The sequence below is a fragment of the Athene noctua genome, chromosome 7 (assembly GCF_965140245.1).
Source record: "Athene noctua chromosome 7, bAthNoc1.hap1.1, whole genome shotgun sequence".
In the NCBI taxonomy this organism is placed as follows: Eukaryota; Metazoa; Chordata; class Aves; order Strigiformes; family Strigidae; genus Athene; species Athene noctua.
This window is the reverse complement of record NC_134043.1, coordinates 46,065,673-46,085,854: the sequence shown is the minus strand read 5'-3', so window position 1 is coordinate 46,085,854 and position 20,182 is coordinate 46,065,673.

Genomic DNA, 20,182 nt, shown 5'->3' with positions numbered 1-20,182 from the left:
CTCTGGGCTCGGGTCTGGACACGGATCTAGGCTGGGCTCGAGGCTCGGCTCTGGGCTTGTCTGCTCTCGGCTCTAGGCTGGGCTCGTGGTTCTGCTCTGGGGTCGTCTCTGGACTCGGTTTTAGGCTGGGCTCGAGGCTCGGCTCTGGACTCGGCTCGGCTCTAGGCTGGGCTCGGGGCTCGGATCTGGGTTCGGCTCTGGACTCGGCTCGCCTCGGCTCTAGGCTGGGCTTGGGGATTGTCTCGGGGCTCGTCTCGAGGCTCGGCTCTGGGCTCTGTGCTCGGCTGGGCTCGGGGCTCGTCTCGAGGCTCGGCTCTGTGCTCGGCTGGGCTCGGGGCTCGGCTCGAGGCTCGACTCAATACACGGCTCTGGGCTCGCCTGTAGCTTGGGCTCTGGGCTCGGCTCGGCACTAGGCTGGGCTCGGGGCTCGGATCTGAGCTCGGCTCTGGACTCGGCTCGGCTCTAGGCTGGGCTCGGGGCTCGGATCTGGGTTCGGCTCTGGACTCGGCTCGCCTCGGCTCTAGGCTGGGCTTGGGGATTGTCTCGGGGCTCGTCTCGAGGCTCGGCTCTGGGCTCTGTGCTCGGCTGGGCTCGGGGCTCGGCTCGAGGCTCGGCTCTGGGCTCGGCTCTGGACTCGGCTCGGCTCTAGGCTGGGCTCGGGTCTCGGATCTGGGTTCGGCTCTGGACTCGGATCGCCTCGGCTCTAGGCTGGGCTTGGGGATTGTCTCGGGGCTCGTCTCGAGGCTCGGCTCTGGGCTCTGTGCTCGGCTGGGCTCGGGGCTCGGCTCGAGGTTCGGCTCTGGGCTCGGCTCTAGGCTGGGCGCTAGCCTCGGCTCGGCTCTAGGCTGGGCTCTGGGTCGAATCTGGGTTCGGCTCTGGACTCGACTCGCCTCGGCTCTAGGCTGGGTTTGCGGATTGTCTCGGGGCTCGTCTCGAGGCTCGGATCTGGGCTCTGTGCTCGGCTGGGCTCGGGGCTCGGCTCGAGGTTCGGATCTGGGCTCGGCTCTAGGCTGGGCTCTAGACTGGGCTCTGGCTCGGCTCGCCTCTAGGCTGGGCTCGGGGCTCGGATCTGGGTTCGGCTCTGGACTCGGCTCGCCTCTGCTCTATGCTGGGCTTGGGGATTGTCTCGGGGCTCGTCTCGAGGCTCGGCTCTGTGCTCTGTGTTCGGCTGTGCTCAGGGCTCGATTCGAGGTTCGGCTCTGGGCTCGTCTCTAGGCTGGACTCGGGGCTCGGCTCTGGGCTTGTCTGCAATCGGCTTTGTGTTGGGCTCAGGTATCGGCTCTGCTCTTGGCTCGGCTCGAGGCTCAGATCGCGCCTGAATCTGGGCTCGGCTCTGGACTCAGCTCGGCTCTAGACTGGGCTCGGTGCTCGGATCTGGGTTCGTCTCTGGACTCGGCTCGCCTCGGCTCTAGGCTGGGCTTGGGGATTGTCTCGGGGCTCGTCTCGAGGCTCGGCTCTGGGCTCTGTGCTCGGCTGGGCTCGGGGCTCGGCTCGAGGCTCGGCTCTGTGCTCGGCTCTGGACTCGGCTGTAGGCTGGGCTCGAGGCTCGGCTCTGGGCTTGTCTGCAATCGGCTTTGGGTTAGGCTCAGGTATCGGCTCTGCTCTTGGCTCGGCTCGAGGCTCAGATCGCGCCTGAACCTTGGCTCGGCTCTGGACTCGGCTGGGCTCTAGGCTGGGCTCGGGGCTCGGATCTGGGTTCGGCTCTGGACTCGGCTCGCCTCGGCTCTAGGCTGGGCTTGGGGATTGTCTCGAGGCTCGTCTCGAGGCTCGGCTCTGGGCTCTGTGCTCGGCTGGGCTCGGGGCTCGGCTCGAGGCTCGGCTCTAGGCTGGGCTCTAGCCTCGGCTCGGCTCTAGGCTGGGCTCGGGCATCGGATCTTGGTTCGGCTCTGGACTCGGCTCGCCTCGGCTCTAGGCTGGGCTTGGGGATTGTCTCGGGGCTCGTCTCGAGGCTCGGCTCTGGGCTCTGTGCTCGGATGGGCTCGGGGCTCGTTTCGAGGCTCGTCTCTGGGCTCGGCTCTAGGCTGTGCTCTGGGCTCGGCTCGGCTCTAGGCTGGGCTCGGGGCTCGGATCTGGGTTCGTCTCTGGACTCGGCTCGCCTCGGCTCTAGGCTGGGCTTGGGGATTGTATCGGGGCTCGTCTCGAGGCTCGGCTGTGGGCTCTGTGCTCGGCTGGGCTCGGGACTCGGCTCGAGGCTCCGCTCTGGGCTCTACTCTGGACTCGGCTCGGCTTTGGGCTGGGCTAGGGCTCGGATCTGGTTTCGGCTCTGGACTCGGCTCGCCTCGGCTCTAGGCTGGGCTTGGGGATTGTCTCGGGGCTCGTCTCGAGGCTCGGCTCTGGGCTCTGTGCTCGGCTGGGCTCGGGGCTCGGCTCGAGGTTCGGCTCTGCGCTCGGCTCTAGGCTGGGCTCTAGCCTCGGCTCGTCTCTAGGCTGGGCTCGGGGCTCGGATCTGGGTTCGGCTCTGGACTCGGCTCGCCTCGGCTCTAGGCTGGGCTTGATATTGTCTCTGGTCTCGTCTCGAGGCTCGGCTCTGGGCTCTGTGATCGGTTGGGCTCGGGGCTCGGCTCGAGGTTCGGCTCTGGGCTCGGCTCTAGGCTGGGTTCTAGACTCGGCTCGGCTCTAGGCTGGGCTTGGGGATTGTCTCGAGGCTCGGCTCTGGGCTCTGTGCTCGGCTGGGCTAGGGGCTCGGCTCGAGGCTCGGCTCTGGGCTCGGCTCTAGACTGGGCTATAGCCTCGGCTTGGCTCTAGGCTCTGCTCGTTGCTCGGCTCTGGGCTCGGGTCTGGACACGGATCTAGGCTGGGCTCGAGGCTCGGCTCTGGGCTTGTCTTCTCTCGGCTCTAGGCTGGGCTCGTGGTTCTGCTCTGGGCTCGCCTCTGGACTCGGTTTTAGGCTGGGCTCGAGGCTCGGCTCTGGACTCGGCTCGGCTCTAGGCTGCGCTCGGGGCTCGGATCTGGGTTCGGCTCTGGACTCGGCTCGCCTCGGCTCTAGGCTGGGCTTGGGGATTGTCTCGGGGCTCGTCTCGAGGCTCGGCTCTGGGCTCTGTGCTCGGCTGGGCTCGGGGCTCGGCTCGAGTATCGGCTCTGGGCTTGTCTCTAGGCTGGGCTCTGGGCTCGGCTCGGCTCTAGGCTGGGCTCGGGGCTCGGATCTGTGTTCGGCTCTGGACTCGGCTCGCCTCGGCTCTAGGCTGTGCTTGGGGATTGTCTCGGGGCTCGTCTCGAGGGTCGCCTCTGGGCTCTGTGCTCGGCTGTGCTCGGGGCTCCGCTCGAGGCTCGGCTCTGTGCTCGGCTCTGGACTCGGCTCGGCTTTGGGCTGGGCTCGGGGCTCGGATCTGGGTTCGGCTCTGGACTCGGCTCGCCTCGGCTCTAGGCTGGGCTTGGGATTGTCTCTGGGCTCGTCTCGAGGCTCGGCTCTGGGCTCTGTGATCGGCTGGGCTCGGGGCTCGGCTCGAGGTTCGGCTCTGGGCTCGGCTCTAGGCTAGGCTCTAGACTCGGCTCGGCTCTAGGCTGGGCTCGGGGCTCGGATCTGGGTTCGGCTCTGGACTCGGCTCGCCTCGGCTCTAGGCTGGGCTTGGGGATTGTCTCGAGGCTCGGCTCTGGGCTCGGCTCTAGGCTGGGCTATAGCCTCGGCTCGGCTCTAGGCTCTGCTCGTTGCTCGGCTCTGGGCTCGGGTCTGGACACGGATCTAGGCTGGGCTCGAGGCTCGGCTCTGGGCTTGTCTGCTCTCGGCTCTAGGCTGGGCTCGTGGTTCTGCTCTGGGGTCGTCTCTGGACTCGGTTTTAGGCTGGGCTCGAGGCTCGGCTCTGGACTCGGCTCGGCTCTAGGCTGGGCTCGGGGCTCGGATCTGGGTTCGGCTCTGGACTCGGCTCGCCTCGGCTCTAGGCTGGGCTTGGGGATTGTCTCGGGGCTCGTCTCGAGGCTCGGCTCTGGGCTCTGTGCTCGGCTGGGCTCGGGGCTCGTCTCGAGGCTCGGCTCTGTGCTCGGCTGGGCTCGGGGCTCGGCTCGAGGCTCGGCTCAATACACGGCTCTGGGCTCGCCTGTAGCTTGGGCTCTGGGCTCGGCTCGGCACTAGGCTGGGCTCGGGGCTCGGATCTGGGTTCGGCTCTGGACTCGGCTCGCCTTGGCTCTAGGCTGGGCTTGGGGATTGTCTCGGGGCTCCTCTCGAGGCTCGGCTCTGGGCTCTGTGCTCGGCTGGGCTCGGGGCTCGGCTCGAGGCTCGGCTCAATACTCGGCTCTGGGCTCGCCTCTAGGCTGTGCTCTGGGTTCGGCTCGGCTCTAGGCTGGGCTCGGGGCTCGGATCTGGGTTCGGCTCTGCACTCGGCTCGCCTCGGCTCTAGGCTGGGCTTGGGATTGTCTCGGGGCTCGTCTCGAGGCTCGGCTCTGGGCTCTGTGCTCGGCTGGGCTCGCGGCTCGGCTCGAGGCTCGGCTCTGGTTTCGGCTCTGGACTCGGCTCGCCTCGGCTCTAGGCTGGGCTTGGGGATTGTCTCGGGGCTCGTCTGGAGGCTCGGCTCTGGGCTCCTTGCTCGGCTGGGCTCGGGGCTCGGCTCGAGGTTCGGCTCTGGGCTCGTCTCTTTGCTGGACTCTAGCCTCGGCTCGGCTCTAGGCTGGGCTCGGGGCTCGGATCTGGTTTCGGCTCTGGACTCGGCTCGCCTCGGCTCTAGGCTGGGCTTGGGGATTGTCTCGGGGCTCGTCTCGAGGCTCGGCTCTGGGCTCTGTGCTCGGCTGGGCTCGGGGCTCGGCTCGAGGCTCCGCTCTGGGCTCTGCTCTGGACTCGGCTCGGCTTTGGGCTGGGCTAGGGCTCGGATCTGGGTTCGGCTCTGGACTCGGCTCGCCTCGGCTCTAGGCTGGGCTTGGGGATTGTCTCGGGGCTCGTCTCGATGCTCGGCTCTGTGCTCTGTGTTCGGCTGGGCTCGGGGCTCGGCTCGAGGTTCGGCTCTGGGCTCGGCTCTAGGCTGGGCTCTAGACTCGGGTCGGCTCAAGGCTGGGCTCGGGGCTCGGATCTGGGTTCGGCTCTGCACTCGGCTCGCCTCGGCTCTAGGCTGGGCTTGGGGATTGTCTCGGGGCTCGTCTCGAGGCTCGGCTCTGGGCTCTGTGCTCGGAAGGGCTCGGGGCTCGTTTCGAGGCTCGGCTCTGGGCTCGGCTCTGGACTAGGCTCGCCTCGGCTCTAGGCTGGGCTTGGGGATTGTCTCGGGGCTCGTCTCGAGGCTCGGCTCTGGGCTCTGTGCTCGGCTGGGCTCGGGGCTCGGCTCGAGGCTCGGCTATGGGCTCGGCTCTAGGCTGGGCTCAGGGCTCGTATCTGGGTTCGGCTCTGGACTCGGCTCGCCTCGGCTCTAGGCTGGGCTTGGGGATTGTCTCGGGGCTCGTCTCGAGTCTCGGCTCTGGGCTCTGTGCTCGGCTGGGCTCGGGGCTCGGCTCGAGGCTCGGCTCTGGGCTCTGTGCTCGGCTGGGCTCGGGGCTCGGCTCGAGGCTCGGCTCTGGTTTCGGCTCTGGACTCGGCTCGCCTCGGCTCTAGGCTGGGCTTGGGGATTGTCTCGGAGCTCGTCTCGAGGCTCGGCTCTGTGCTCTGTGCTCGGCTGCTCTCGCGGCTCGGCTCGAGGCTCGGCTCTGGTTTCGGCTCTGGACTCGGCTCGCCTCGGCTCTAGGCTGGGCTTGGGGATTGTCTCGGGGCTCGTCTCGAGTCTCGGCTCTGGGCTCTGTGCTCGCCTGGGCTCGGGGCTTGGCTCGAGGCTCGGCTCAATACTCGGCTCTGGGCTCGCCTCTAGCCTGGGCTCTGGGCTCGGCTCGGCTCTAGGCTGGGCTCGGGGCTCGGATCTCGGTTCGGCTCTGGACTCGGCTCGCCTCGGCTCTAGGCTGGGCTTGGGGATTGTCTCGGGGCTCGTCTCGAGGCTCGGCTCTGGACTCTGTGCTCGGCTGGGCTCGGGGCTCGGCTCGAGGCTCGGCTCTGGGCTCGGCTCTGGACTCGGCTCGGCTTTGGACTGGGCTCGGGGCTCGGATCTGGGTTCGGCTCTGGACTCGGCTCGCCTCGGCTCTAGGCTGGGCTTGGGGATTGACTCGGGGCTCGTCTCGAGGCTCGGCTCTGGGCTCTGTGCTCGGCTGGGCTCGGGGCTCGGCTCGAGGTTCGGCTCTGGGCTCGGCTCTAGGCTGGGCTCTAGCCTCGACTCGGCTCTTAGCTGGGCTCGGGGCTCGGATCTGGGTTCGGCTCTGGACTCGGCTCGCCTCGGCTCTAGGCTGGGCTTGGGGATTTTCTCGGGGCTCGTCTCGAGGCTCGGCTCTGGCTTCTGTGCTCGGCTGGGCTCGAGGCTCGGCTCGAGGCTCGGCACTGGGCTCGGCTCTAGGCTGTGCTCTGGGTTCGGCTCGGCTCTAGCCTGGGCTCGGGGCTCGGATCTGGGTTCGGCTCTGCACTCGGCTCGCCTCGGCTCTAGGCTGGGCTTGGGGATTGTCTCAGGGCTCGTCTCGAGGCTCGGCTCTGGGCTCTGTGCTCGGCTGGGCTCGCGGCTCGGCTCGAGGCTCGGATCTGGGTTCGGCTCTGGACTCGGCTCGCCTCGGCTCTAGGCTGGGCTTGGGGATTGTCTCGGGGCTCGTCTCGAGGCTCGGCTCTGGGCTCTGTGCTCGGCTGGGCTCGGGCCTCGGCTCGAGGCTCGGCTCTGGGCTCGGCTCTGGAGTCGGCTCGGCTTTGGGCTGGGCTAGGGCTCGGATCTGGGTTCGGCTCTGGACTCGGCTCGCCTCGGCTCTAGGCTGGGCTTGGGGATTGTCTCGGGGCTCGTCTCGAGGCTCGGTTCTGTGCTCTGTGTTCGGCTGGGCTCGGGGCTCGGTTCGAGGTTCGGCTCTGGGCTCGGCTATAGGCTGGGCTCTGGGCTCGGCTCGGCTCTAGGCTGGGCTCGGGGCTCGGATCTGTGTTCGGCTCTGGACTCGGCTCGCCTCGGCTCTAGGCTGGGCTTGGGGATTGTCTCGGGGCTCGTCTCGAGGCTCGGCTCTGGGCTCTGTGCTCGGCTGGGCTCGGGGCTCGGCTCGAGGCTCGGCTCTGGGCTCGGCTCTGGACTCGGCTCGGCTCTAGGCTGGGCTCGGGGCTCGGATCTGTGTTCGGCTCTGGACTCGGCTCGCCTCGGCTCTATGCTGGGCTTGGGGATTGTCTCGGGGCTCGTCTCGAGGCTCGGCTCTGTGCTCTGTGTTCGGCTGGGCTCAGGGCTCGATTCGAGGTTCGGCTCTGGGCTCGTCTCTAGGCTGGGATCTAGCCTCGGCTCGGCTCTAGGCTGGGCTCGGGGCTCGGATCTGGGTTCGGCTCTGGACTCGGCTCGCCTCGGCTCTAGGCTGGGCTTGGGGATTGTCTCGGGGCTCGTATCGAGGCTCGGCTCTGTGCTCTGTGTTCGGCTGGGCTCGGGGCTCGATTCGAGGTTCGGCTCTGGGCTCGGATCTAGGCTGGGCTCTAGCCTCGGCTCGGCTCTAGGCTGGGCTTGGGGCTCGGCTCTGGGCTTGTCTGCAATCGGCTTTGTGTTGGGCTCAGGTATCGGCTCTGCTCTTGGCTCGGCTCGAGGCTCAGATCGCGCCTGAATCTGGGCTCGGCTCTGGACTCGGCTCGGCTCTAGACTGGGCTCGGGGCTCGGATCTGGGTTCGGCTCTGGACTCGGCTCGCCTCGGCTCTAGGCTGGGCTTGGGGATTGTCTCGGGGCTCGTATCGAGGCTCGGCTCTGGGCTCTGTGCTCGGCTGGGCTCGGGGCTCGGCTCGAGTGTCGGCTCTGGGCTTGTCTCTAGGTTGGGCTCTGGGCTCGGCTCGGCTCTAGGCTGGGCTGGGGGCTCGGATCTGGGTTCGGCTCAGGACTCGGCTCGCCTCGGCTCTAGGCTGGGCTTGGGGATTGTCTCGGGGCTCGTCTCGAGGCTCGGCTCTGGGCTCTGTGCTCGGCTGGGCTCGGGGCTCGGCTCTAGGTTCGGCTCTGGGCTCGGCTCTAGGCTGGGCTCTAGCCTCGGCTCGGCTCTAGGCTGGGCTCGGGGCTCGGATCTGGGTTCGGCTCTGGACTCGGCTCGCCTCGGCTCTAGGCTGGGCTTGGGGATTGTCTCGGGGCTCGTCTCGAGGCTCGGCTCTGGGCTCTGTGCTCGGCTGGGCTCGCGGTTCGGCTCGAGGCTCGGCTCAATACTCGGCTCTGGGCTCGCCTCTAGCCTGGGCCCTGGGCTCGGCTCGGCTCTAGGCTGGGCTCGGGGCTCGGATCTGGGTTCGGCTCTGGACTCGGCTCGCCTCGGCTCTAGGCTGGGCTTGGGGATTGTCTCGGGGCTCGTCTCGAGGCTCGGCTCTGGGCTCTGTGCTCGGCTGGGCTCGGGGCTCGGCTCGAGGCTCGGCTCTGGGCTCGGCTCTGGACTCGGCTCGGCTCTAGGCTGGGCTCGGGGCTCGGATCTGGGTTCGGCTCTGGACTCGGCTCGCCTCGGCTCTATGCTGTGCTTGGGGATTGTCTCGGGGCTCGTCTCGAGGCTCGGCTCTGTGCTCTGTGTTCGGCTGGGCTCAGGGCTCGATTCGAGGTTCGGCTCTGGGCTCGGCTCTAGGCTGGGCTCTAGCCTCGGCTCGGCTCTAGGCTGGGCTCGGGGCTCGGATCTGGGTTCGGCTCTGGACTCGGCTCGCCTCGGCTCTAGGCTGGGCTTGGGGATTGTCTCGGGGCTCGTATCGAGGCTCGGCTCTGGGCTCTGTGCTCGGCTGGGCTCGGGGCTCGGCTCGAGTGTCGGCTCTGGGCTTGTCTCTAGGCTGGGCTCTGTGCTCGGCTCGGCTCTAGGCTGGGCTGGGGGCTCGGATCTGGGTTCGGCTCTGGACTCGGCTCGCCTCGGCTCTAGGCTGGGCTTGGGGATTGTCTCGGGGCTCGTCTCGAGGGTCGTCTCTGGGCTCTGTGCTCGGCTGGGCTCGGGGCTCGGCTCTAGGTTCGGCTCTGGGCTCGGCTCTAGGCTGGGCTCTAGCCTCGGCACGGCTCTAGGCTGGGCTCGGGGCTCGGATCTGGGTTCGGCTCTGGACTCGGCTCGCCTCGGCTCTAGGCTGGGCTTGGGGATTGTCTCGGGGCTCGTCTCGAGGCTCGGCTCTGGGCTCTGTGATCGGCTGGGCTCGCGGTTCGGCTCGAGGCTCGGCTCAATACTCGGCTCTGGGCTCGCCTCTAGCCTGGGCTCTGGGCTCGGCTCGGCTCTAGGCTGGGCTCGGGGCTCGGATCTGGGTTCGGCTCTGGACTCGGCTCGCCTCGGCTCTAGGCTGGGCTTGGGGATTGTCTCGGGGCTCGTCTCGAGGCTCGGCTCTGGGCTCTGTGCTCGGCTGGGCTCGGGGCTCGGCTCGAGGCTCTGCTCTGGGCTCGGCTCTGGACTCGGCTCGGCTTTGGGCTGGGCTCGGGGCTCGATCTGGGTTCGGCTCTGGACTCGGCTCGCCTCGGCTCTAGGCTGGGCTTGGGGATTGTCTCGGGGCTCGTCTCGAGGCTCGGCTCTGGGCTCTGTGCTCGGCTGGGCTCGGGGCTCGGCTCGAGGTTCGGCTCTGGGCTCGGCTATAGGCTGGGCTCTGGGCTCGGCTCGGCTCTAGGCTGGGCTCGGGGCTCGGATCTGGGTTCGGCTCTGGACTCGGCTCGCCTCGGCTCTAGGCTGGGCTTGGGGATTGTCTCGGGGCTCGTCTCGAGGCTCGGCTCTGGGCTCTGTGCTCGGCTGGGCTCGGGGCTCGGCTCGAGGCTCGGCTCTGGGCTCGGCTCTGGACTCGGCTCGGCTCTAGGCTGGGCTCGGGGCTCGGATCTGTGTTCGGCTCTGGACTCGGCTCGCCTCGGCTCTATGCTGGGCTTGGGGATTGTCTCGGGGCTCGTCTCGAGGCTCGGCTCTGTGCTCTGTGTTCGGCTGGGCTCAGGGCTCGATTCGAGGTTCGGCTCTGGGCTCGGCTCTAGGCTGGGCTCTAGCCTCGGCTCGGCTCTAGGCTGGGCTCGGGGCTCGGATCTGGGTTCGGCTCTGGACTCGGCTCTCCTCGGCTCTAGGCTGGGCTTGGGGATTGTCTCGGGGCTCGTATCGAGGCTCGGCTCTGTGCTCTGTGTTCGGCTGGGCTCGGGGCTCGATTCGAGGTTCGGCTCTGGGCTCGGATCTAGGCTGGGCTCTATGCTCGGCTCGGCTCTAGGCTGGGCTTGGGGCTCGGCTCTGGGCTTGTCTGCAATCGGCTTTGTGTTGGGCTCAGGTATCGGCTCTGCTCTTGGCTCGGCTCGAGGCTCAGATCGCGCCTGAATCTGGGCTCGGCTCTGGACTCGGCTCGGCTCTAGACTGGGCTCGGGGCTCGGATCTGGGTTCGGCTCTGGACTCGGCTCGCCTCGGCTCTAGGCTGGGCTTGGGGATTGTCTCGGGGCTCGTATCGAGGCTCGGCTCTGTGCTCTGTGTTCGGCTGGGCTCGGGGCTCGATTCGAGGTTCGGCTCTGGGCTCGGATCTAGGCTGGGCTCTAGCCTCGGCTCGGCTCTAGGCTGGGCTTGGGGCTCGGCTCTGGGCTTGTCTGCAATCGGCTTTGTGTTGGGCTCAGGTATCGGCTCTGCTCTTGGCTCGGCTCGAGGCTCAGATCGCGCCTGAATCTGGGCTCGGCTCTGGACTCGGCTCGGCTCTAGACTGGGCTCGGGGCTCGGATCTGTGTTCGGCTCTGGACTCGGCTCGCCTCGGCTCTATGCTGGGCTTGGGGATTGTCTCGGGGCTCGTCTCGAGGCTCGGCTCTGTGCTCTGTGTTCGGCTGGGCTCAGGGCTCGATTCGAGGTTCGGCTCTGGGCTCGCCTCTAGCCTGGGCTCTGGGCTCGGCTCGGCTCTAGGCTGGGCTCGGGGCTCGGATCTGGGTTCGGCTCTGGACTCGGCTCGCCTCGGCTCTAGGCTGGGCTTGGGGATTGTCTCGGGGCTCGTATCGAGGCTCGGCTCTGTGCTCTGTGTTCGGCTGGGCTCGGGGCTCGATTCGAGGTTCGGCTCTGGGCTCGGATCTAGGCTGGGCTCTAGCCTCGGCTCGGCTCTAGGCTGGGCTTGGGGCTCGGCTCTGGGCTTGTCTGCAATCGGCTTTGTGTTGGGCTCAGGTATCGGCTCTGCTCTTGGCTCGGCTCGAGGCTCAGATCGCGCCTGAATCTGGGCTCGGCTCTGGACTCGGCTCGGCTCTAGACTGGGCTCGGGGCTCGGATCTGGGTTCGGCTCTGGACTCGGCTCGCCTCGGCTCTAGGCTGGGCTTGGGGATTGTCTCGGGGCTCGTATCGAGGCTCGGCTCTGGGCTCTGTGCTCGGCTGGGCTCGGGGCTCGGCTCGAGTGTCGGCTCTGGGCTTGTCTCTAGGCTGGGCTCTGGGCTCGGCTCGGCTCTAGGCTGGGCTGGGGGCTCGGATCTGGGTTCGGCTCAGGACTCGGCTCGCCTCGGCTCTAGGCTGGGCTTGGGGATTGTCTCGGGGCTCGTCTCGAGGCTCGGCTCTGGGCTCTGTGCTCGGCTGGGCTCGGGGCTCGGCTCTAGGTTCGGCTCTGGGCTCGGCTCTAGGCTGGGCTCTAGCCTCGGCTCGGCTCTAGGCTGGGCTCGGGGCTCGGATCTGGGTTCGGCTCTGGACTCGGCTCGCCTCGGCTCTAGGCTGGGCTTGGGGATTGTCTCGGGGCTCGTCTCGAGGCTCGGCTCTGGGCTCTGTGCTCGGCTGGGCTCGCGGTTCGGCTCGAGGCTCGGCTCAATACTCGGCTCTGGGCTCGCCTCTAGCCTGGGCTCTGGGCTCGGCTCGGCTCTAGGCTGGGCTCGGGGCTCGGATCTGGGTTCGGCTCTGGACTCGGCTCGCCTCGGCTCTAGGCTGGGCTTGGGGATTGTCTCGGGGCTCGTCTCGAGGCTCGGCTCTGGGTTCTGTGCTCGGCTGGGCTCGGGGCTCGGCTCGATGTTCGGCTCTGGGCTCGGCTCTAGGCTGGGCTCTAGCCTCGGCTCGGCTCTAGGCTGGGCTCGGGGCTCGGATCTGGGTTCGGCTCTGCACTCGGCTCGCCTCGGCTCTAGGCTGGGCTTGGGGATTGTCTCGGGGCTCGTCTGGAGGCTCGGCTCTGGGCTCCTTGCTCGGCTGGGCTCGGGGCTCGGCTCGAGGCTCTGCTCAATACTCGGCTCTGGGCTCGCCTCTAGCCTGGGCTCTGGGCTCGGCTCGGCTCTAGGCTGGGCTCGGGGCTCGGATCTGGGTTCGGCTCTGGACTCGGCTCGCCTCGGCTCTAGGCTGGGCTTGGGGATTGTATCGGGGCTCGTCTCGAGGCTCGGCTCTGGGCTCTGTGCTCGGCTGGGCTCGGGACTCGGCTCGAGGCTCCGCTCTGGGCTCTGCTCTGGACTCGGCTCGGCTTTGGGCTGGGCTAGGGCTCGGATCTGGTTTCGGCTCTGGACTCGGCTCGCCTCGGCTCTAGGCTGGGCTTGGGGATTGTCTCGGGGCTCGTCTCGAGGCTCGGCTCTGTGCTCTGTGTTCGGCTGGGCTCGGGGCTCGGCTCGAGGTTCGGCTCTGGACTCAGCTCGAGGCTGGGCTCGAGGCTCGGCTCTTGGCTTGTCTTCTCTCGGCTTTGGGCTGAGCTCAGGGATCGGGTCAACTTTTAGCTCGGCTCGAGGCTCAGATCGCGCCCGACTCTCGGCTCGGCTCTGGGCTCTCTGCTCGGCTGGGCTCGGGGCTCGTCTCGAGGTTCGGATCTCGGCTCGGCTCTAGGCTGGGCTCTAGACTGGGCTCTGGCTCGGCTCGCCTCTAGGCTGGGCTCGGGGCTCGGATCTGGGTTCGGCTCTGGACTCGGCTCGCCTCGGCTCTATGCTGGGCTTGGGGATTGTCTCGGGGCTCGTCTCGAGGCTCGGCTCTGTGCTCTGTGTTCGGCTGGGCTCAGGGCTCGATTCGAGGTTCGGCTCTGGGCTCGGCTCTAGGCTGTGCTCTGGGCTCGGCTCGGCTCTAGGCTGGGCTCGGGGCTCGGATCTGGGTTCGGCTCTGGACTCGGCTCGCCTCGGCTCTATGCTGGGCTTGGGGATTGTCTCGGGGCTCGTATCGAGGCTCGGCTCTGGGCTCTGTGCTCGGCTGGGCTCGGGGCTCGGCTCGAGGCTCGGCTCTGTGCTCGGCTCTGGACTCGGCTCTAGGCTGGGCTCGAGGCTCGGCTCTGGGCTTGTCTTCAATCGGCTTTGGGTTAGGCTCAGGTATCGGCTCTGCTCTTGGCTCGGCTCGAGGCTCAGATCGCGCCTGAACCTGGGCTCGGCTCTGGACTCGTCTCGGCTCTAGGCTGGGCTCGGGGCTCGGATCTGGGTTCGGCTCTGGACTCGGCTCGCCTCGGCTCTAGGCTGGGCTTGGGTATTGTCTCGGGGCGCGTCTCGAGTCTCGGCTCTGGGCTCTGTGCTCGGCTGGGCTCGGGGTTCGGCTCGAGGCTCGGCTCAATACTCGGCTCTGGGCTCGGCTCTAGCCTGGGCTCTGGGCTCGGCTCGGCTCTAGGCTGGGCTCGGGGCTCGGATCTGGGTTCGGCTCTGGACTCGGCTCGCCTCGGCTCTAGGCTGGGCTTGGGGATTGTCTCGGGGCTCGTCTCGAGGCTCGGCTCTGGGCTCTGTGCTCGGCTGGGCTCGGGTCTCGGCTCGAGGTTCGGCTCTGGGCTCGGCTCTAGGCTGGGCGCTAGCCTCGGCTCGGCTCTAGGCTGGGCTCGGGGCTCGGATCTGGGTTCGGCTCTGGACTCGGCTCGCCTCGGCTCTAGGCTGGGCTTGGGGATTGTCTCGGGGCTCGTATCGAGGCTCGGCTCTGTGCTCTGTGTTCGGCTGTGCTCGGGGCTCGGCTCGAGGCTCGGCTCTTTGCTCGGCTCTGGACTCGGCTCTAGGCTGTGCTCGGGGCTCGGATCTGGGTTCGGCTCTGGACTCGGCTCGCCTCGGCTCTAGGCTGGGCTTGGGGATTGTCTCGGGGCTCGTCTCGAGGCTCGGCTCTGGGCTCTGTGCTCGGCTGGGCTCGGGGCTCGGCTCGAGGCTCGGCTCTGGGCACGGCTCTAGGCTGGGCTCGGGGCTCGTATCTGGGTTCGGCTCTGGACCCGGCTCGCCTCGGCTCTAGGCTGTGCTTGGGGATTGTCTCGGGGCTCGTCTCGAGGGTCGCCTCTGGGCTCTGTGCTCGGCTGGGCTCAGGGCTCGGCTCGAGGCTCGGCTCTATACTAGGCTCTGGGCTCGCCTCTAGACTGGGCTCTGGCTCGGCTCGGCTCTAGGCTGGGCTCGGGGCTCGGATCTGGGTTCGGCTCGGGCCTCGACTCGCCTCGGCTCTAGGCTGGGCTTGGGGATTGTCTCGGGGCTCGTCTCGAGGCTCGGCTCTGGGCTCTGTGCTCGGCCGGTCTCGGGGGTCGGCTCGAGTCTCGGCTCTGGGCTCGTCTCTAGGCTGGGCTCTGGGCTCGGCTCGGCTCTAGGCTGGGCTGGGGGCTCGGATCTGGGTTCGGCTCTGGACTCGGCTCGCCTCGGCTCTAGGCTGTGCTTGGGGATTGTCTCGGGGCTCGTCTCGAGAGTCGCCTCTGGGCTCTGTGCTCGGCTGGGCTCGGGGCTCGGCTCGAGGCTCGGCTCTGGGCTCGGCTCTGGACTCGGCTCGGCTTTGGGCTGGGCTCGGGGCTCGGATCTGGGTTCGGCTCTGGACTCGGCTCGCCTCGGCTCTAGGCTGGGCTTGGGGATTGTCTCGGGGCTCGTCTCGAGGCTCGGCTCTGGGCTCTGTGCTCGGCTGGGCTCGGGGCTCGGCTCGAGGCTCGGCTCTTGGCTCGGCTCTGGACTCAGCTCGAGGCTGGGCTCGAGGCTAGGCTCTTGGCTTGTCTTCTCTCGGCTTTGGGCTGAGCTCAGGGATCGGCTCTACTCTTAGCTCGGCTCGAGGCTCAGATCGCGACCGACTATCGGCTCGGCTCTGGGCTCTGTGCTCGGCTGGGCTCAGTTCTCGGCTCGAGGCTCGGCTCAATACTCGGCTCTGGGCTCGCCTCAAGACTGGACTCTGGCTCGGCTCTGCTCTAGGCTCGGCTCGAGGCTCGGCTCTGTGCTCGGCTCTGGACTCGGCTCTAGGCTGGGCTCGGGGCTCGGATCTGGGTTCGGCTCTGGACTCGGCTCGCCTCGGCTCTAGGCTGGGCTTGGGGATTGTATCGGGGCTCGTCTCGAGGGTCGCCTCTGGGCTATGTGCTCGGCTGGGCTCGGGGCTCGGCTCGAGGCTCGGCTCTGGGCTCGGCTCTGGACTCGGCTCGGCTTTGGGCTGGGCTCGGTTCTCGGATCTGGGTTAGGCTCTGGACTCGGCTCGCCTCGGCTTTAGGCTGGGCTTGGGGATTGTCTCGGAGCTCGTCTCGAGTCTCGCCTCTGGGCTCTGTGCTCGGCTGGGCTCGGGGCTCGGCTCGAGGCTCGGCTCTGGGCACGGCTCTAGGCTGGGCTCGGGGCTCGTATCTGGGTTCGGCTCTGGACCCGGCTCGCCTCGGCTCTATGCTCGGCTTGGGGATTGTCTCGGGGCTCGTCTCGAGGCTCGGCTCTGGGCTCTGTGCTCGGATGGGCTCGGGGCTCGGCTCGAGGCTCGGCTCTGGGCTCGGCTCTGGACTCAGCTCGAGGCTGGGCTCGAGGCTCGGCTCTTGGCTTGTCTTCTCTCGGCTTTGGACTGACCTCAGGGATCGTCTCTACTCTTAGCTCGGCTCGAGGCTCAGATCGCTCCCGACTCTCGGCTCGGCTCTGGGCTCTGTGCTCGGCTGGGCTCAGGGCTCGGCTCGAGGCTCGGCTCAATGCTCGGCCCTGGGCTCGCCTCTAGACTGGGCTCTGGCTCGGCTCGGCTCTAGGCTGGGCTCGGGGCTCGGATCTGGGTTCGGCTCTGGACTCGGCTCGCCTCGGCTCTAGGCTGGGCTTGGGGATTGTCTCGGGGCTCGTCTCGAGGCTCGGCTCTGGGCTCTGTGCTCGGCCGGTCTCGAGGCTCGGCTCAATACTCGGCACTGGGCTCGCCTGTAGCCTGGGCTCTGGGCTCGGCTCGGCAATAGGCTGGGCTCGGGGCTCGGATCTGGGTTCGGCTCTGGACTCGGCTCGCCTCGGCTCTAGGCTGGGCTTGGGGATTGTCTCGGTGCTCGTATCGAGGCACGGCTCTGGGCTCTGTGCTCGGATGGGCTCGGGGCTCGGCTCGAGGCTCGGCTCTGGGCTCGGCTCTGGACTCGGCTCAACTTTGGGCTGGGCTCGGGGCTCGGATCTGGGTTCGGCTCTGGACTCGGCTCGCCTCGGCTCTAGGCTGGGCTTGGGGATTGTCTCGGGGCTCGTCTCGAGGCTCGGCTCTGGGCTCTGTGCTCGGCTGGGCTCGGGGCTCGGCTCGAGGTTTGGCTCTGGGCTCGGCTCTAGGCTGGGCTCTAGCCTCGGCTCGGCTCTTAGCTGGGCTCGGGGCTCGGATCTGGGTTCGGCTCTGGACTCGGATCGCCTCGGCTCTAGGCTGGGCTTGGGGATTGTCTCGGGGCTCGTCTCTAGGCTCGGCTCTGGGCTCTGTGCTCGGCTGGGCTCGGGGCTCGGCTCGAGGCTCGGCTCTGGGCTCTGTGTTCGGCTGGGCTCGGGGCTCGGCTCGAGGCTCGGCTCTGGGCTCGGCTCTAGGCTGGGCTATAGCCTCGGCTCGGCTCTAGGCTCTGCTCGTTGCTCGGCTCTGGGTTCGGGTCTGGACACGGATCTAGGCTGGGCTCGAGGCTCGGCCCTGGGCTTGTCTGCTCTCGGCTCTAGGCTGGGCTCGTGGTTCTGCTCTGGGCTCGTCTCTGGACTCGGTTTTAGGCTGGTCTCTAGCCTCGGCTCGGCTCTAGGCTGGGCTCGGGGCTCGGATCTGGGTTCGGCTCTGGACTCGGCTCGCCTCGGCTCTAGGCTGGGCTTGGGGATTGTCTCGGGGCTCGTCTCGAGGCTCGGCTCTGGGCTCTGTGCTCGGCCGGTCTCGAGGCTCGGCTAAATACTCGGCACTGGGCTCGCCTGTAGCCTGGGCTCTGTGCTCGGCTGGTCTCGTGGCTCGGCTCGAGCCTCGGCTCTGGTTTCGGCTCTGGACTCGGCTCGACTCGGCTCTAGGCTGGGCTTGGGGATTGTCTCGGGGCTCGTCTCGAGGGTCGCCTCTGGGCTCTGTGCTCGGCTGGGCTCGGGGCTCGGCTCGAGGCTCGGCTCTGGGCTCGGCTCTGGACTCGGCTCAGCTTTGGGCTGGGCTCGGGGCTCGGATCTGGGTTCGGCTCTGGACTCGGCTCGCCTCGGCTCTAGGCTGGGCTTGGGGATTGTCTCGGGGCTCGTCTCGAGGCTCGGCTCTGGGCTCTGTGCTCGGCTGGGCTCGGGGCTCGGCTCGAGGTTCGGCTCTGGGCTCGGCTCTAGGCTGGGCTCTAGCCTCGGCTCGGCTCTTAGCTGGGCTCGGGGCTCGGATCTGGGTTCGGCTCTGGACTCGGCTCGCCTCGGCTCTAGGCTGGGCTTGGGGATTGTCTCGGGGCTCGTCTCGAGGCTCGGCTCTGGGCTCTGTGCTCGGCTGGGCTCGGGGCTCGGCTCGAGGCTCGGCTCTGGGCTCGGCTCTGGACTCGGCTCGGCTCTTAGCTGGGCTCGGGGCTCGGATCTGGGTTCGGCTCTGGACTCGGCTCGCCTCGGCTCTAGGCTGGGCTTGGGGATTGTCTCGGGGCTCGTCTCGAGGCTCGGCTCTGGGCTCTCTGCTCGGCTGGGCTCGGGGCTCGGCTCGAAGTTCGGATCTCGGCTCGGCTCTAGGCTGGGCTCTAGACTGGGCTCTGGCTCGGCTCGCCTCTAGGCTGGGCTCGGGGCTCGGATCTGGGTTCGGCTCTGGACTCGGCTCGCCTCGGCTCTATGCTGGGCTTGGGGATTGTCTCGGGGCTCGTCTCGAGGCTCGGCTCTGTGCTCTGTGTTCGGCTGGGCTCAGGGCTCGATTCGAGGTTCGGCTCTGGGCTCGGATCTAGGCTGGGCTCTAGCCTCGGCTCGGCTCTAGGCTGGGCTCGGGGCTCGGATCTGGGTTCGGCTCTGGACTCGGCTCGCCTCGGCTCTAGGCTGGGCTTGGGGATTGTCTCAGGGCTCGTCTCGAGGCTCGGTTCTGGGCTCTGTGCTCGGCTGGGCTCGAGGCTCGGCTCGAGGCTCGGCTATGGGCTCGGCTCTAGGCTGGGCTCGGGGCTCGTATATGGGTTCGGCCATGGACTCGGCTCGCCTCGGCTCTAGGCTGGGCTTGGGGATTGTCTCGGGGCTCGTCTCGAGTCTCGGCTCTGCGCTCTGTGCTCGGCTGGGCTCGGGGCTCGGCTCGAGGTTCGGCTCTGGGCTCGGCTCTAGGCTGGGCTCTAGCTTCGGCTCGGCTCTAGGCTGGGCTCGGGGCTCGGATCTGGGTTCGGCTCTGGACTCAGCTCGAGGCTGGGCTCGAGGCTAGGCTCTTGGCTTGTCTTCTCTCGGCTTTGGGCTGAGCTCAGGGATCGGCTCTACTCTTAGCTCGGCTCGAGGCTCAGATCGCGACCGAGTATCGGCTCGGCTCTGGGCTCTGTGCTCGGCTGGGCTCAGTTCTCGGCTCGAGGCTCGGCTCAATACTCGGCTCTGGGCTCGCCTCAAGACTGGACTCTGGCTCGGCTCGGCTCTAGGCTCGGCTCGAGGCTCGGCTCTGTGCTCGGCTCTGGACTCGGCTCTAGGCTGGGCTCGGGGCTCGGATCTGGGTTCGGCTCTGGACTCGGCTCGCCTCGGCTCTAGGCTGGGCTTGGGGATTGTATCGGGGCTCGTCTCGAGGGTCGCCTCTGGGCTATGTGCTCGGCTGGGCTCGGGGCTCGGCTCGAGGCTCGGCTCTGGGCTCGGCTCTGGACTCGGCTCGGCTTTGGGCTGGGCTCGGTTCTCGGATCTGGGTTAGGCTCTGGACTCGGCTCGCCTCGGCTTTAGGCTGGGCTTGGGGATTGTCTCGGAGCTCGTCTCGAGTCTCGCCTCTGGGCTCTGTGCTCGGCTGGGCTCGGGGCTCGGCTCGAGGCTCGGCTCTGGGCACGGCTCTAGGCTGGGCTCGGGGCTCGTATCTGGGTTCGGCTCTGGACCCGGCTCGCCTCGGCTCTAGGCTCGGCTTGGGGATTGTCTCGGGGCTCGTCTCGAGGCTCGGCTCTGGGCTCTGTGCTCGGATGGGCTCGGGGCTCGGCTCGAGGCTCGGCTCTGGGCTCGGCTCTGGACTCAGCTCGAGGCTGGGCTCGAGGCTCGGCTCTTGGCTTGTCTTCTCTCGGCTTTGGACTGACCTCAGGGATCGTCTCTACTCTTAGCTCGGCTCGAGGCTCAGATCTCTCCCGACTCTCGGCTCGGCTCTGGGCTCTGTGCTCGGCTGGGCTCAGGGCTCGGCTCGAGGCTCGGCTCAATACTCGGCACTGGGCTCGCCTGTAGCCTGGGCTCTGGGCTCGGCTCGGCAATAGGCTCGGCTCTGGGCTCGGCTCTAGGCTGGGCTATAGCCTCGGCTCGGCTCTAGGCTCTGCTCGTTGCTCGGCTCTGGGTTCGGGTCTGGACACGGATCTAGGCTGGGCTCGAGGCTCGGCTCTGGGCTTGTCTGCTCTCGGCTCTAGGCTGGGCTCGTGGTTCTGCTCTGGGCTCGTCTCTGGACTCGGTTTTAGGCTGGTCTCTAGCCTCGGCTCGGCTCTAGGCTGGGCTCGGGGCTCGGATCTGGGTTCGGCTCTGGACTCGGCTCGCCTCGGCTCTAGGCTGGGCTTGGGGATTGTCTCGGGGCTCGTCTCGAGGCTCGGCTCTGGGCTCTGTGCTCGGCCGGTCTCGAGGCTCGGCTAAATACTCGGCACTGGGCTCGCCTGTAGCCTGGGCTCTGGGCTCGGCTCGGCAATAGGCTGGGCTCGGGGCTCGGATCTGGGTTCGGCTCTGGACTCGGCTCGCCTCGGCTCTAGGCTGGGCTTGGGGATTTTCTCGGGGCTCGTCTCGAGGGTCGCCTCTGGGCTCTGTGCTCGGCTGGGCTCGGGGCTCGGCTCGAGGCTCGGCTCTGGGCTCGGCTCTGGACTCGGCTCAGCTTTGGGCTGGGCTCGGGGCTCGGATCTGGGTTCGGCTCTGGACTCGGCTCGCCTCGGCTCTAGGCTGGGCTTGGGGATTGTCTCGGGGCTCGTCTCGAGGCTCGGCTCTGGGCTCTGTGCTCGGCTGGGCTCGGGGCTCGGCTCGAGGTTCGGCTCTGGGCTCGGCTCTAGGCTGGGCTCTAGCCTCGGCTCGGCTCTTAGCTGGGCTCGGGGCTCGGATCTGGGTTCGGCTCTGGACTCGGCTCGCCTCGGCTCTAGGCTGGGCTTGGGGATTGTCTCGGGGCTCGTCTCGAGGCTCGGCTC